At 49.3% G+C, this 14307-nt stretch overlaps 22 non-coding genes and 1 pseudogene across 22 annotated transcripts; all 23 read right to left on the reverse strand.

Moving 5' to 3' along the window:
* Positions 1-266: 266 nt before the first annotated feature.
* Positions 267-385, reverse strand: LOC126519990 (5S ribosomal RNA). The gene has a single exon (XR_007596765.1). It is a non-coding gene; the product is annotated as a 5S ribosomal RNA (ribosomal RNA).
* A 504-nt stretch (positions 386-889) lies between these two features.
* On the reverse strand, positions 890-1008 carry LOC126519989 (5S ribosomal RNA). The gene has a single exon (XR_007596764.1). It is a non-coding gene; the product is annotated as a 5S ribosomal RNA (ribosomal RNA).
* A 507-nt stretch (positions 1009-1515) lies between these two features.
* On the reverse strand, positions 1516-1634 carry LOC126519988 (5S ribosomal RNA). The gene has a single exon (XR_007596763.1). It is a non-coding gene; the product is annotated as a 5S ribosomal RNA (ribosomal RNA).
* Positions 1635-2140: 506 nt separating this feature from the next.
* Positions 2141-2259, reverse strand: LOC140217717 (5S ribosomal RNA). The gene has a single exon (XR_011894304.1). It is a non-coding gene; the product is annotated as a 5S ribosomal RNA (ribosomal RNA).
* A 507-nt stretch (positions 2260-2766) lies between these two features.
* Positions 2767-2885, reverse strand: LOC126519986 (5S ribosomal RNA). The gene has a single exon (XR_007596761.1). It is a non-coding gene; the product is annotated as a 5S ribosomal RNA (ribosomal RNA).
* Positions 2886-3389: 504 nt separating this feature from the next.
* Positions 3390-3508, reverse strand: LOC126519984 (5S ribosomal RNA). The gene has a single exon (XR_007596759.1). It is a non-coding gene; the product is annotated as a 5S ribosomal RNA (ribosomal RNA).
* A 504-nt stretch (positions 3509-4012) lies between these two features.
* On the reverse strand, positions 4013-4131 carry LOC126519983 (5S ribosomal RNA). Its single transcript, XR_007596758.1, has one exon. It is a non-coding gene; the product is annotated as a 5S ribosomal RNA (ribosomal RNA).
* Positions 4132-4637: 506 nt separating this feature from the next.
* On the reverse strand, positions 4638-4756 carry LOC126519982 (5S ribosomal RNA). Its single transcript, XR_007596757.1, has one exon. It is a non-coding gene; the product is annotated as a 5S ribosomal RNA (ribosomal RNA).
* A 506-nt stretch (positions 4757-5262) lies between these two features.
* LOC140217446 (5S ribosomal RNA) lies at positions 5263-5381 on the reverse strand. The gene has a single exon (XR_011894023.1). It is a non-coding gene; the product is annotated as a 5S ribosomal RNA (ribosomal RNA).
* Positions 5382-5890: 509 nt separating this feature from the next.
* Positions 5891-6009, reverse strand: LOC140217447 (5S ribosomal RNA). Its single transcript, XR_011894024.1, has one exon. It is a non-coding gene; the product is annotated as a 5S ribosomal RNA (ribosomal RNA).
* A 502-nt stretch (positions 6010-6511) lies between these two features.
* Positions 6512-6630, reverse strand: LOC140217448 (5S ribosomal RNA). Its single transcript, XR_011894025.1, has one exon. It is a non-coding gene; the product is annotated as a 5S ribosomal RNA (ribosomal RNA).
* A 504-nt stretch (positions 6631-7134) lies between these two features.
* Positions 7135-7253, reverse strand: LOC140217449 (5S ribosomal RNA). The gene has a single exon (XR_011894026.1). It is a non-coding gene; the product is annotated as a 5S ribosomal RNA (ribosomal RNA).
* A 506-nt stretch (positions 7254-7759) lies between these two features.
* On the reverse strand, positions 7760-7878 carry LOC140217450 (5S ribosomal RNA). The gene has a single exon (XR_011894027.1). It is a non-coding gene; the product is annotated as a 5S ribosomal RNA (ribosomal RNA).
* Positions 7879-8384: 506 nt separating this feature from the next.
* On the reverse strand, positions 8385-8503 carry LOC140217451 (5S ribosomal RNA). The gene has a single exon (XR_011894028.1). It is a non-coding gene; the product is annotated as a 5S ribosomal RNA (ribosomal RNA).
* Positions 8504-9012: 509 nt separating this feature from the next.
* On the reverse strand, positions 9013-9131 carry LOC140217452 (5S ribosomal RNA). Its single transcript, XR_011894029.1, has one exon. It is a non-coding gene; the product is annotated as a 5S ribosomal RNA (ribosomal RNA).
* A 503-nt stretch (positions 9132-9634) lies between these two features.
* On the reverse strand, positions 9635-9753 carry LOC140217453 (5S ribosomal RNA). The gene has a single exon (XR_011894030.1). It is a non-coding gene; the product is annotated as a 5S ribosomal RNA (ribosomal RNA).
* A 503-nt stretch (positions 9754-10256) lies between these two features.
* On the reverse strand, positions 10257-10375 carry LOC126519972 (5S ribosomal RNA). The gene has a single exon (XR_007596748.1). It is a non-coding gene; the product is annotated as a 5S ribosomal RNA (ribosomal RNA).
* Positions 10376-10881: 506 nt separating this feature from the next.
* On the reverse strand, positions 10882-11000 carry LOC126519971 (5S ribosomal RNA). The gene has a single exon (XR_007596747.1). It is a non-coding gene; the product is annotated as a 5S ribosomal RNA (ribosomal RNA).
* A 506-nt stretch (positions 11001-11506) lies between these two features.
* On the reverse strand, positions 11507-11625 carry LOC126519970 (5S ribosomal RNA). The gene has a single exon (XR_007596746.1). It is a non-coding gene; the product is annotated as a 5S ribosomal RNA (ribosomal RNA).
* A 508-nt stretch (positions 11626-12133) lies between these two features.
* On the reverse strand, positions 12134-12252 carry LOC126519969 (5S ribosomal RNA). Its single transcript, XR_007596745.1, has one exon. It is a non-coding gene; the product is annotated as a 5S ribosomal RNA (ribosomal RNA).
* Positions 12253-12754: 502 nt separating this feature from the next.
* Positions 12755-12873, reverse strand: LOC140217454 (5S ribosomal RNA). Its single transcript, XR_011894031.1, has one exon. It is a non-coding gene; the product is annotated as a 5S ribosomal RNA (ribosomal RNA).
* A 502-nt stretch (positions 12874-13375) lies between these two features.
* Positions 13376-13494, reverse strand: LOC140217872 (5S ribosomal RNA). The gene has a single exon (XR_011894336.1). It is a non-coding gene; the product is annotated as a 5S ribosomal RNA (ribosomal RNA).
* A 506-nt stretch (positions 13495-14000) lies between these two features.
* LOC140217792 (5S ribosomal RNA) lies at positions 14001-14119 on the reverse strand (annotated as a pseudogene).
* Positions 14120-14307: the final 188 nt, after the last annotated feature.

The following is a 14307-nucleotide window of genomic DNA, read 5'->3' on the forward strand; positions in this document are numbered from 1 at the left end:
TTGTCACTGAGCTGGATACGGGTGTAATAGGTAAACGGTTAGCAGTTTGTGCGACTAAATTTTGCACCATTACTTATACCGGTTACCACCGTCACTGCGCGTACAATCGCCTGGCGGCTTGCATATTGTTTTTGCACTTCGACGTTGGCTCTACCAGTAGGCTGCACCAGTTGAATGTAACAGTAAATAAAACAACCCACACGTGAGTGTAAAAAAAAAAAAAAAAAGTCACAGAAGCACGCAATAAAAAAATGCAAAAAGAAGGGTGCCATCAGCACTCGGTGTTCCCAGGTGGTCTCCCTCCCAAGTACTGACCGAGCCCAATGCTGCTTAGCTTCGGGGATCGGACGAGAACCGGCGTATTCAGCATGGTATGGCCGATGGCAGGGATGCTATGTTTACGACTGCACCTGTATCGTGCTGTGTGCATTCGCAACGTATTGATACAGCACGTACGCGGCACTGTCTTTCCGTTGATAGTACAGGCACACGTCGTGTACGTGGATTGCTCCGTTTGTTATGGTTAGTTGCTGCCGAGTCGAGCTGGCAATAAAACACGAGGACGAGAGCAACGATTTGCGTCCGCTGCAGCCCACGTTTGGCGCTAGCAATGCGCCAAGTTATTGATTGTCACTGAGCTGGATACGGGTGTAATAGGTAAACGGTTAGCAGTTTGTGCGACTAAATTTTGCACCATTACTTATACCGGTTACCACCGTCACTGCGCGTACAATCGCCTAGCGGCTTGCATATTGTTTTTGCACTTCGACGTTGGCTCTACCAGTAGGCTGCGCCAGTTGAATGTAACAGTAAATAAAACAACCCACACGTGAGTGTAAAAAAAAAAAATGTCACAGAAGCACGCAATAAAAAAATGCAAAAAGAAGGGTGCCATCAGCACTCGGTGTTCCCAGGTGGTCTCCCTCCCAAGTACTGACCGAGCCCAATGCTGCTTAGCTTCGGGGATCGGACGAGAACCGGCGTATTCAGCATGGTATGGCCGATGGCAGGGATGCTATGTTTACGACTGCACCTGTATCGTGCTATGTGCATTCGCAACGTATTGCTACAGCACGTACGCGGCACTATCTTTCCGTTGATAGTACAGGCACACGTCGTGTACGTGGATTGCTCCGTTTGTTATGGTTAGTCGCTGCCGAGTCGAGCTGGCAATAAAACAAGAAGACGAGAGCAACGATTTGCGTCCGCTGCAGCCCACGTTTGGCGCTAGCAATGCGGCAAGTTATTGATTGTCACTGAGCTGGATACGGGTGTAATAGGTAAACGGTTAGCAGTTTGTGCGACTAAATTTTGCACCATTACTTATACCGGTTACCACCGTCACTGCGCGTACAATCGCCTGGCGGCTTGCATATTGTTTTTGCACTTCGACGTTGGCTCTACCAGTAGGCTGCGCCAGTTGAATGTAACAGTAAATAAAACAACCCACACGTGAGTGTAAAAAAAAAAAAATAAGTCACAGAAGCACGCCATAAAAAAATGCAAAAAGAAGGGTGCCATCAGCACTCGGTGTTCCCAGGTGGTCTCCCTCCCAAGTACTGACCGAGCCCAATGCTGCTTAGCTTCGGGGATCGGACGAGAACCGGCGTATTCAGCATGGTATGGCCGATGGCAGGGATGCTATGTTTACGACTGCACCTGTATCGTGCTATGTGCATTCGCAACGTATTGCTACAGCACGTACGCGGCACTGTCTTTCCGTTGATAGTACAGGCACACGTCGTGTACGTGGATTGCTCCGTTTGTTATGGTTAGTCGCTGCAGAGTCGAGCTGGCAATAAAACAAGAGGACGAGAGCAACGATTTGCGTCCGCTGCAGCCCACGTTTGGCGCTAGCAATGCGGCAAGTTATTGATTGTCACTGAGCTGGATACGGGTGTAACAGGTAAACGGTTAGCAGTTTGTGCGACTAAATTTTGCACCATTACTTATACCGGTTACCACCGTCACTGCGCGTACAATCGCCTGGCGGCTTGCATATTGTTTTTGCACTTCGACGTTGGCTCTACCAGTAGGCTGCGCCAGTTGAATGTAACAGTAAATAAAACAACGCACACGTGAGTGTAAAAAAAAAAAATAAGTCACAGAAGCACGCAATAAAAAAATGCAAAAAGAAGGGTGCCATCAGCACTCGGTGTTCCCAGGTGGTCTCCCTCCCAAGTACTGACCGAGCCCAATGCTGCTTAGCTTCGGGGATCGGACGAAAACCGGCGTATTCAGCATGGTATGGCCGATGGCAGGGATGCTATGTTTACGACTGCACCTGTATCGTGCTGTGTGCATTCGCAACGTATTGATACAGCACGTACGCGGCACTGTCTTTCCGTTGATAGTACAGGCACACGTCGTGTACGTGGATTGCTCCGTTTGTTATGGTTAGTCGCTGCCGAGTCGAGCTGGCAATAAAACAAGAGGACAAGAGCAACGATTTGCGTCCGCTGCAGCCCACGTTTGGCGCTAGCAATGCGGCAAGTTATTGATTGTCACTGAGCTGGATACGGGTGTAATAGGTAAACGGTTAGCAGTTTGTGCGACTAAATTTTGCACCATTACTTATACCGGTTACCACCGTCACTGCGCGTACAATCGCCTGGCGGCTTGCATATTGTTTTTGCACTTCGACGTTGGCTCTACCAGTAGGCTGCACCAGTTGAATGTAACAGTAAATAAAACAACCCACACGTGAGTGTAAAAAAAAAAAAAAAAGTCACAGAAGCACGCAATAAAAAAATGCAAAAAGAAGGGTGCCATCAGCACTCGGTGTTCCCAGGTGGTCTCCCTCCCAAGTACTGACCGAGCCCAATGCTGCTTAGCTTCGGGGATCGGACGAGAACCGGCGTATTCAGCATGGTATGGCCGATGGCAGGGATGCTATGTTTACGACTGCACCTGTATCGTGCTGTGTGCATTCGCAACGTATTGATACAGCACGTACGCGGCACTGTCTTTCCGTTGATAGTACAGGCACACGTCGTGTACGTGGATTGCTCCGTTTGTTATGGTTAGTTGCTGCCGAGTCGAGCTGGCAATAAAACACGAGGACGAGAGCAACGATTTGCGTCCGCTGCAGCCCACGTTTGGCGCTAGCAATGCGCCAAGTTATTGATTGTCACTGAGCTGGATACGGGTGTAATAGGTAAACGGTTAGCAGTTTGTGCGACTAAATTTTGCACCATTACTTATACCGGTTACCACCGTCACTGCGCGTACAATCGCCTAGCGGCTTGCATATTGTTTTTGCACTTCGACGTTGGCTCTACCAGTAGGCTGCGCCAGTTGAATGTAACAGTAAATAAAACAACCCACACGTGAGTGTAAAAAAAAAAAATGTCACAGAAGCACGCAATAAAAAAATGCAAAAAGAAGGGTGCCATCAGCACTCGGTGTTCCCAGGTGGTCTCCCTCCCAAGTACTGACCGAGCCCAATGCTGCTTAGCTTCGGGGATCGGACGAGAACCGGCGTATTCAGCATGGTATGGCCGATGGCAGGGATGCTATGTTTACGACTGCACCTGTATCGTGCTATGTGCATTCGCAACGTATTGCTACAGCACGTACGCGGCACTGTCTTTCCGTTGATAGTACAGGCACACGTCGTGTACGTGGATTGCTCCGTTTGTTATGGTTAGTCGCTGCCGAGTCGAGCTGGCAATAAAACAAGACGAGAGCAACGATTTGCGTCCGCTGCAGCCCACGTTTGGCGCTAGCAATGCGGCAAGTTATTGATTGTCGCTGAGCTGGATACGGGTGTAATAGGTAAACGGTTAGCAGTTTGTGCGACTAAATTTTGCACCATTACTTATACCGGTTACCACCGTCACTGCGCGTACAATCGCCTCGCGGCTTGCATATTGTTTTTGCACTTCGACGTTGGCTCTACCAGTAGGCTGCGCCAGTTGAATGTAACAGTAAATAAAACAACCCACACGTGAGTGTAAAAAAAAAAAAATAAGTCACAGAAGCACGCAATAAAAAAATGCAAAAAGAAGGGTGCCATCAGCACTCGGTGTTCCCAGGTGGTCTCCCTCCCAAGTACTGACCGAGCCCAATGCTGCTTAGCTTCGGGGATCGGACGAGAACCGGCGTATTCAGCATGGTATGGCCGATGGCAGGGATGCTATGTTTACGACTGCACCTGTATCGTGCTATGTGCATTCGCAACGTATTGCTACAGCACGTACGCGGCACTGTCTTTCCGTTGATAGTACAGGCACACGTCGTGTACGTGGATTGCTCCGTTTGTTATGGTTAGTCGCTGCCGAGTCGAGCTGGCAATAAAACAAGAAGACGAGAGCAACGATTTGCGTCCGCTGCAGCCCACGTTTGGCGCTAGCAATGCGGCAAGTTATTGATTGTCACTGAGCTGGATACGGGTGTAATAGGTAAACGGTTAGCAGTTTGTGCGACTAAATTTTGCACCATTACTTATACCGGTTACCACCGTCACTGCGCGTACAATCGCCTGGCGGCTTGCATATTGTTTTTGCACTTCGACGTTGGCTCTACCAGTAGGCTGCGCCAGTTGAATGTAACAGTAAATAAAACAACCCACACGTGAGTGTAAAAAAAAAAAATAAGTCACAGAAGCACGCAATAAAAAAATGCAAAAAGAAGGGTGCCATCAGCACTCGGTGTTCCCAGGTGGTCTCCCTCCCAAGTACTGACCGAGCCCAATGCTGCTTAGCTTCGGGGATCGGACGAGAACCGGCGTATTCAGCATGGTATGGCCGATGGCAGGGATGCTATGTTTACGACTGCACCTGTATCGTGCTATGTGCATTCGCAACGTATTGCTACAGCACGTACGCGGCACTGTCTTTCCGTTGATAGTACAGGCACACGTCGTGTACGTGGATTGCTCCGTTTGTTATGGTTAGTCGCTGCAGAGTCGAGCTGGCAATAAAACAAGAGGACGAGAGCAACGATTTGCGTCCGCTGCAGCCCACGTTTGGCGCTAGCAATGCGGCAAGTTATTGATTGTCACTGAGCTGGATACGGGTGTAATAGGTAAACGGTTAGCAGTTTGTGCGACTAAATTTTGCACCATTACTTATACCGGTTACCACCGTCACTGCGCGTACAATCGCCTGGCGGCTTGCATATTGTTTTTGCACTTCGACGTTGGCTCTACCAGTAGGCTGCGCCAGTTGAATGTAACAGTAAATAAAACAACGCACACGTGAGTGTAAAAAAAAAAAATAAGTCACAGAAGCACGCAATAAAAAAATGCAAAAAGAAGGGTGCCATCAGCACTCGGTGTTCCCAGGTGGTCTCCCTCCCAAGTACTGACCGAGCCCAATGCTGCTTAGCTTCGGGGATCGGACGAGAACCGGCGTATTCAGCATGGTATGGCCGATGGCAGGGATGCTATGTTTACGACAGCACCTGTATCGTGCTGTGTGCATTCGCAACGTATTGATACAGCACGTACGCGGCACTGTCTTTCCGTTGATAGTACAGGCACACGTCGTGTACGTGGATTGCTCCGTTTGTTATGGTTAGTCGCTGCCGAGTCGAGCTGGCAATAAAACAAGAGGACAAGAGCAACGATTTGCGTCCGCTGCAGCCCACGTTTGGCGCTAGCAATGCGGCAAGTTATTGATTGTCACTGAGCTGGATACGGGTGTAATAGGTAAACGGTTAGCAGTTTGTGCGACTAAATTTTGCACCATTACTTATACCGGTTACCACCGTCACTGCGCGTACAATCGCCTGGCGGCTTGCATATTGTTTTTGCACTTCGACGTTGGCTCTACCAGTAGGCTGCGCCAGTTGAATGTAACAGTAAATAAAACAACCCACACGTGAGTGTAAAAAAAAAAAAAAATAAGTCACAGAAGCACGCAATAAAAAAATGCAAAAAGAAGGGTGCCATCAGCACTCGGTGTTCCCAGGTGGTCTCCCTCCCAAGTACTGACCGAGCCCAATGCTGCTTAGCTTCGGGGATCGGACGAGAACCGGCGTATTCAGCATGGTATGGCCGATGGCAGGGATGCTATGTTTACGACTGCACCTGTATCGTGCTGTGTGCATTCGCAACGTATTGATACAGCACGTACGCGGCACTGTCTTTCCGTTGATAGTACAGGCACACGTCGTGTACGTGGATTGCTCCGTTTGTTATGGTTAGTTGCTGCCGAGTCGAGCTGGCAATAAAACACGAGGACGAGAGCAACGATTTGCGTCCGCTGCAGCCCACGTTTGGCGCTAGCAATGCGCCAAGTTATTGATTGTCACTGAGCTGGATACGGGTGTAATAGGTAAACGGTTAGCAGTTTGTGCGACTAAATTTTGCACCATTACTTATACCGGTTACCACCGTCACTGCGCGTACAATCGCCTAGCGGCTTGCATATTGTTTTTGCACTTCGACGTTGGCTCTACCAGTAGGCTGCGCCAGTTGAATGTAACAGTAAATAAAACAACCCACACGTGAGTGTAAAAAAAAAATGTCACAGAAGCACGCAATAAAAAAATGCAAAAAGAAGGGTGCCATCAGCACTCGGTGTTCCCAGGTGGTCTCCCTCCCAAGTACTGACCGAGCCCAATGCTGCTTAGCTTCGGGGATCGGACGAGAACCGGCGTATTCAGCATGGTATGGCCGATGGCAGGGATGCTATGTTTACGACTGCACCTGTATCGTGCTATGTGCATTCGCAACGTATTGCTACAGCACGTACGCGGCACTGTCTTTCCGTTGATAGTACAGGCACACGTCGTGTACGTGGATTGCTCCGTTTGTTATGGTTAGTCGCTGCCGAGTCGAGCTGGCAATAAAACAAGACGAGAGCAACGATTTGCGTCCGCTGCAGCCCACGTTTGGCGCTAGCAATGCGGCAAGTTATTGATTGTCACTGAGCTGGATACGGGTGTAATAGGTAAACGGTTAGCAGTTTGTGCGACTAAATTTTGCACCATTACTTATACCGGTTACCACCGTCACTGCGCGTACAATCGCCTGGCGGCTTGCATATTGTTTTTGCACTTCGACGTTGGCTCTACCAGTAGGCTGCGCCAGTTGAATGTAACAGTAAATAAAACAACGCACACGTGAGTGTAAAAAAAAAAAAATAAGTCACAGAAGCACGCAATAAAAAAATGCAAAAAGAAGGGTGCCATCAGCACTCGGTGTTCCCAGGTGGTCTCCCTCCCAAGTACTGACCGAGCCCAATGCTGCTTAGCTTCGGGGATCGGACGAGAACCGGCGTATTCAGCATGGTATGGCCGATGGCAGGGATGCTATGTTTACGACTGCACCTGTATCGTGCTATGTGCATTCGCAACGTATTGCTACAGCACGTACGCGGCACTATCTTTCCGTTGATAGTACAGGCACACGTCGTGTACGTGGATTGCTCCGTTTGTTATGGTTAGTCGCTGCCGAGTCGAGCTGGCAATAAAACAAGAAGACGAGAGCAACGATTTGCGTCCGCTGCAGCCCACGTTTGGCGCTAGCAATGCGGCAAGTTATTGATTGTCACTGAGCTGGATACGGGTGTAATAGGTAAACGGTTAGCAGTTTGTGCGACTAAATTTTGCACCATTACTTATACCGGTTACCACCGTCACTGCGCGTACAATCGCCTGGCGGCTTGCATATTGTTTTTGCACTTCGACGTTGGCTCTACCAGTAGGCTGCGCCAGTTGAATGTAACAGTAAATAAAACAACCCACACGTGAGTGTAAAAAAAAAAAATAAGTCACAGAAGCACGCCATAAAAAAATGCAAAAAGAAGGGTGCCATCAGCACTCGGTGTTCCCAGGTGGTCTCCCTCCCAAGTACTGACCGAGCCCAATGCTGCTTAGCTTCGGGGATCGGACGAGAACCGGCGTATTCAGCATGGTATGGCCGATGGCAGGGATGCTATGTTTACGACTGCACCTGTATCGTGCTATGTGCATTCGCAACGTATTGCTACAGCACGTACGCGGCACTGTCTTTCCGTTGATAGTACAGGCACACGTCGTGTACGTGGATTGCTCCGTTTGTTATGGTTAGTCGCTGCAGAGTCGAGCTGGCAATAAAACAAGAGGACGAGAGCAACGATTTGCGTCCGCTGCAGCCCACGTTTGGCGCTAGCAATGCGGCAAGTTATTGATTGTCACTGAGCTGGATACGGGTGTAATAGGTAAACGGTTAGCAGTTTGTGCGACTAAATTTTGCACCATTACTTATACCGGTTACCACCGTCACTGCGCGTACAATCGCCTGGCGGCTTGCATATTGTTTTTGCACTTCGACGTTGGCTCTACCAGTAGGCTGCGCCAGTTGAATGTAACAGTAAATAAAACAACGCACACGTGAGTGTAAAAAAAAAAAATAAGTCACAGAAGCACGCAATAAAAAAATGCAAAAAGAAGGGTGCCATCAGCACTCGGTGTTCCCAGGTGGTCTCCCTCCCAAGTACTGACCGAGCCCAATGCTGCTTAGCTTCGGGGATCGGACGAGAACCGGCGTATTCAGCATGGTATGGCCGATGGCAGGGATGCTATGTTTACGACTGCACCTGTATCGTGCTGTGTGCATTCGCAACGTATTGATACAGCACGTACGCGGCACTGTCTTTCCGTTGATAGTACAGGCACACGTCGTGTACGTGGATTGCTCCGTTTGTTATGGTTAGTCGCTGCCGAGTCGAGCTGGCAATAAAACAAGAGGACAAGAGCAACGATTTGCGTCCGCTGCAGCCCACGTTTGGCGCTAGCAATGCGGCAAGTTATTGATTGTCACTGAGCTGGATACGGGTGTAATAGGTAAACGGTTAGCAGTTTGTGCGACTAAATTTTGCACCATTACTTATACCGGTTACCACCGTCACTGCGCGTACAATCGCCTGGCGGCTTGCATATTGTTTTTGCACTTCGACGTTGGCTCTACCAGTAGGCTGCACCAGTTGAATGTAACAGTAAATAAAACAACCCACACGTGAGTGTAAAAAAAAAAAAAAAAAAGTCACAGAAGCACGCAATAAAAAAATGCAAAAAGAAGGGTGCCATCAGCACTCGGTGTTCCCAGGTGGTCTCCCTCCCAAGTACTGACCGAGCCCAATGCTGCTTAGCTTCGGGGATCGGACGAGAACCGGCGTATTCAGCATGGTATGGCCGATGGCAGGGATGCTATGTTTACGACTGCACCTGTATCGTGCTGTGTGCATTCGCAACGTATTGATACAGCACGTACGCGGCACTGTCTTTCCGTTGATAGTACAGGCACACGTCGTGTACGTGGATTGCTCCGTTTGTTATGGTTAGTTGCTGCCGAGTCGAGCTGGCAATAAAACACGAGGACGAGAGCAACGATTTGCGTCCGCTGCAGCCCACGTTTGGCGCTAGCAATGCGCCAAGTTATTGATTGTCACTGAGCTGGATACGGGTGTAATAGGTAAACGGTTAGCAGTTTGTGCGACTAAATTTTGCACCATTACTTATACCGGTTACCACCGTCACTGCGCGTACAATCGCCTAGCGGCTTGCATATTGTTTTTGCACTTCGACGTTGGCTCTACCAGTAGGCTGCGCCAGTTGAATGTAACAGTAAATAAAACAACCCACACGTGAGTGTAAAAAAAAAAATGTCACAGAAGCACGCAATAAAAAAATGCAAAAAGAAGGGTGCCATCAGCACTCGGTGTTCCCAGGTGGTCTCCCTCCCAAGTACTGACCGAGCCCAATGCTGCTTAGCTTCGGGGATCGGACGAGAACCGGCGTATTCAGCATGGTATGGCCGATGGCAGGGATGCTATGTTTACGACTGCACCTGTATCGTGCTATGTGCATTCGCAACGTATTGCTACAGCACGTACGCGGCACTGTCTTTCCGTTGATAGTACAGGCACACGTCGTGTACGTGGATTGCTCCGTTTGTTATGGTTAGTCGCTGCCGAGTCGAGCTGGCAATAAAACAAGACGAGAGCAACGATTTGCGTCCGCTGCAGCCCACGTTTGGCGCTAGCAATGCGGCAAGTTATTGATTGTCACTGAGCTGGATACGGGTGTAATAGGTAAACGGTTAGCAGTTTGTGCGACTAAATTTTGCACCATTACTTATACCGGTTACCACCGTCACTGCGCGTACAATCGCCTCGCGGCTTGCATATTGTTTTTGCACTTCGACGTTGGCTCTACCAGTAGGCTGCGCCAGTTGAATGTAACAGTAAATAAAACAACCCACACGTGAGTGTAAAAAAAAAAAATAAGTCACAGAAGCACGCAATAAAAAAATGCAAAAAGAAGGGTGCCATCAGCACTCGGTGTTCCCAGGTGGTCTCCCTCCCAAGTACTGACCGAGCCCAATGCTGCTTAGCTTCGGGGATCGGACGAGAACCGGCGTATTCAGCATGGTATGGCCGATGGCAGGGATGCTATGTTTACGACTGCACCTGTATCGTGCTATGTGCATTCGCAACGTATTGCTACAGCACGTACGCGGCACTGTCTTTCCGTTGATAGTACAGGCACACGTCGTGTACGTGGATTGCTCCGTTTGTTATGGTTAGTCGCTGCCGAGTCGAGCTGGCAATAAAACAAGAAGACGAGAGCAACGATTTGCGTCCGCTGCAGCCCACGTTTGGCGCTAGCAATGCGGCAAGTTATTGATTGTCACTGAGCTGGATACGGGTGTAATAGGTAAACGGTTAGCAGTTTGTGCGACTAAATTTTGCACCATTACTTATACCGGTTACCACCGTCACTGCGCGTACAATCGCCTGGCGGCTTGCATATTGTTTTTGCACTTCGACGTTGGCTCTACCAGTAGGCTGCGCCAGTTGAATGTAACAGTAAATAAAACAACCCACACGTGAGTGTAAAAAAAAAAAATAAGTCACAGAAGCACGCAATAAAAAAATGCAAAAAGAAGGGTGCCATCAGCACTCGGTGTTCCCAGGTGGTCTCCCTCCCAAGTACTGACCGAGCCCAATGCTGCTTAGCTTCGGGGATCGGACGAGAACCGGCGTATTCAGCATGGTATGGCCGATGGCAGGGATGCTATGTTTACGACTGCACCTGTATCGTGCTATGTGCATTCGCAACGTATTGCTACAGCACGTACGCGGCACTGTCTTTCCGTTGATAGTACAGGCACACGTCGTGTACGTGGATTGCTCCGTTTGTTATGGTTAGTCGCTGCAGAGTCGAGCTGGCAATAAAACAAGAGGACGAGAGCAACGATTTGCGTCCGCTGCAGCCCACGTTTGGCGCTAGCAATGCGGCAAGTTATTGATTGTCACTGAGCTGGATACGGGTGTAATAGGTAAACGGTTAGCAGTTTGTGCGACTAAATTTTGCACCATTACTTATACCGGTTACCACCGTCACTGCGCGTACAATCGCCTGGCGGCTTGCATATTGTTTTTGCACTTCGACGTTGGCTCTACCAGTAGGCTGCGCCAGTTGAATGTAACAGTAAATAAAACAACGCACACGTGAGTGTAAAAAAAAAAAATAAGTCACAGAAGCACGCAATAAAAAAATGCAAAAAGAAGGGTGCCATCAGCACTCGGTGTTCCCAGGTGGTCTCCCTCCCAAGTACTGACCGAGCCCAATGCTGCTTAGCTTCGGGGATCGGACGAGAACCGGCGTATTCAGCATGGTATGGCCGATGGCAGGGATGCTATGTTTACGACAGCACCTGTATCGTGCTGTGTGCATTCGCAACGTATTGATACAGCACGTACGCGGCACTGTCTTTCCGTTGATAGTACAGGCACACGTCGTGTACGTGGATTGCTCCGTTTGTTATGGTTAGTCGCTGCCGAGTCGAGCTGGCAATAAAACAAGAGGACAAGAGCAACGATTTGCGTCCGCTGCAGCCCACGTTTGGCGCTAGCAATGCGGCAAGTTATTGATTGTCACTGAGCTGGATACGGGTGTAATAGGTAAACGGTTAGCAGTTTGTGCGACTAAATTTTGCACCATTACTTATACCGGTTACCACCGTCACTGCGCGTACAATCGCCTGGCGGCTTGCATATTGTTTTTGCACTTCGACGTTGGCTCTACCAGTAGGCTGCGCCAGTTGAATGTAACAGTAAATAAAACAACCCACACGTGAGTGTAAAAAAAAAAAAAATAAGTCACAGAAGCACGCAATAAAAAAATGCAAAAAGAAGGGTGCCATCAGCACTCGGTGTTCCCAGGTGGTCTCCCTCCCAAGTACTGACCGAGCCCAATGCTGCTTAGCTTCGGGGATCGGACGAGAACCGGCGTATTCAGCATGGTATGGCCGATGGCAGGGATGCTATGTTTACGACTGCACCTGTATCGTGCTGTGTGCATTCGCAACGTATTGATACAGCACGTACGCGGCACTGTCTTTCCGTTGATAGTACAGGCACACGTCGTGTACGTGGATTGCTCCGTTTGTTATGGTTAGTTGCTGCCGAGTCGAGCTGGCAATAAAACACGAGGACGAGAGCAACGATTTGCGTCCGCTGCAGCCCACGTTTGGCGCTAGCAATGCGCCAAGTTATTGATTGTCACTGAGCTGGATACGGGTGTAATAGGTAAACGGTTAGCAGTTTGTGCGACTAAATTTTGCACCATTACTTATACCGGTTACCACCGTCACTGCGCGTACAATCGCCTAGCGGCTTGCATATTGTTTTTGCACTTCGACGTTGGCTCTACCAGTAGGCTGCGCCAGTTGAATGTAACAGTAAATAAAACAACCCACACGTGAGTGTAAAAAAAAAATGTCACAGAAGCACGCAATAAAAAAATGCAAAAAGAAGGGTGCCATCAGCACTCGGTGTTCCCAGGTGGTCTCCCTCCCAAGTACTGACCGAGCCCAATGCTGCTTAGCTTCGGGGATCGGACGAGAACCGGCGTATTCAGCATGGTATGGCCGATGGCAGGGATGCTATGTTTACGACTGCACCTGTATCGTGCTATGTGCATTCGCAACGTATTGCTACAGCACGTACGCGGCACTGTCTTTCCGTTGATAGTACAGGCACACGTCGTGTACGTGGATTGCTCCGTTTGTTATGGTTAGTCGCTGCCGAGTCGAGCTGGCAATAAAACAAGACGAGAGCAACGATTTGCGTCCGCTGCAGCCCACGTTTGGCGCTAGCAATGCGGCAAGTTATTGATTGTCACTGAGCTGGATACGGGTGTAATAGGTAAACGGTTAGCAGTTTGTGCGACTAAATTTTGCACCATTACTTATACCGGTTACCACCGTCACTGCGCGTACAATCGCCTCGCGGCTTGCATATTGTTTTTGCACTTCGACGTTGGCTCTACCAGTAGGCTGCGCCAGTTGAATGTAACAGTAAATAAAACAACCCACACGTGAGTGTAAAAAAAAAAATAAGTCACAGAAGCACGCAATAAAAAAATGCAAAAAGAAGGGTGCCATCAGCACTCGGTGTTCCCAGGTGGTCTCCCTTCCAAGTACTGACCGAGCCCAATGCTGCTTAGCTTCGGGGATCGGACGAGAACCGGCGTATTCAGCATGGTATGGCCGATGGCAGGGATGCTATGTTTACGACTGCACCTGTATCGTGCTATGTGCATTCGCAACGTATTGCTACAGCACGTACGCGGCACTGTCTTTCCGTTGATAGTACAGGCACACGTCGTGTACGTGGATTGCTCCGTTTGTTATGGTTAGTCGCTGCCGAGTCGAGCTGGCAATAAAACAAGAGGACGAGAGCAACGATTTGCGTCCGCTGCAGCCCACGTTTGGCGCTAGCAATGCGGCAAGTTATTGATTGTCACTGAGCTGGATACGGGTGTAATAGGTAAACGGTTAGCAGTTTGTGCGACTAAATTTTGCACCATTACTTATACCGGTTACCACCGTCACTGCGCGTACAATCGCCTGGCGGCTTGCATATTGTTTTTGCACTTCGACGTTGGCTCTACCAGTAGGCTGCGCCAGTTGAATGTAACAGTAAATAAAACAACGCACACGTGAGTGTAAAAAAAAAAAATAAGTCACAGAAGCACGCAATAAAAAAATGCAAAAAGAAGGGTGCCATCAGCACTCGGTGTTCCCAGGTGGTCTCCCTCCCAAGTACTGACCGAGCCCAATGCTGCTTAGCTTCGGGCATCGGACGAGAACCGGCGTATTCAGCATGGTATGGCCGATGGCAGGGATGCTATGTTTACGACTGCACCTGTATCGTGCTGTGTGCATTCGCAACGTATTGATACAGCACGTACGCGGCACTGTCTTTCCGTTGATAGTACAGGCACACGTCGTGTACGTGGATTGCTCCGTTTGTTATGGTTAGTCGCTGCCGAGTCGAGCTGGCAATAAAACAAGAGGACAAGAGCAAC

The sequence above is a fragment of the Dermacentor andersoni genome, chromosome 4 (genome assembly GCF_023375885.2).
Source record: "Dermacentor andersoni chromosome 4, qqDerAnde1_hic_scaffold, whole genome shotgun sequence".
Lineage (NCBI taxonomy): Eukaryota > Metazoa > Arthropoda > Arachnida > Ixodida > Ixodidae > Dermacentor > Dermacentor andersoni.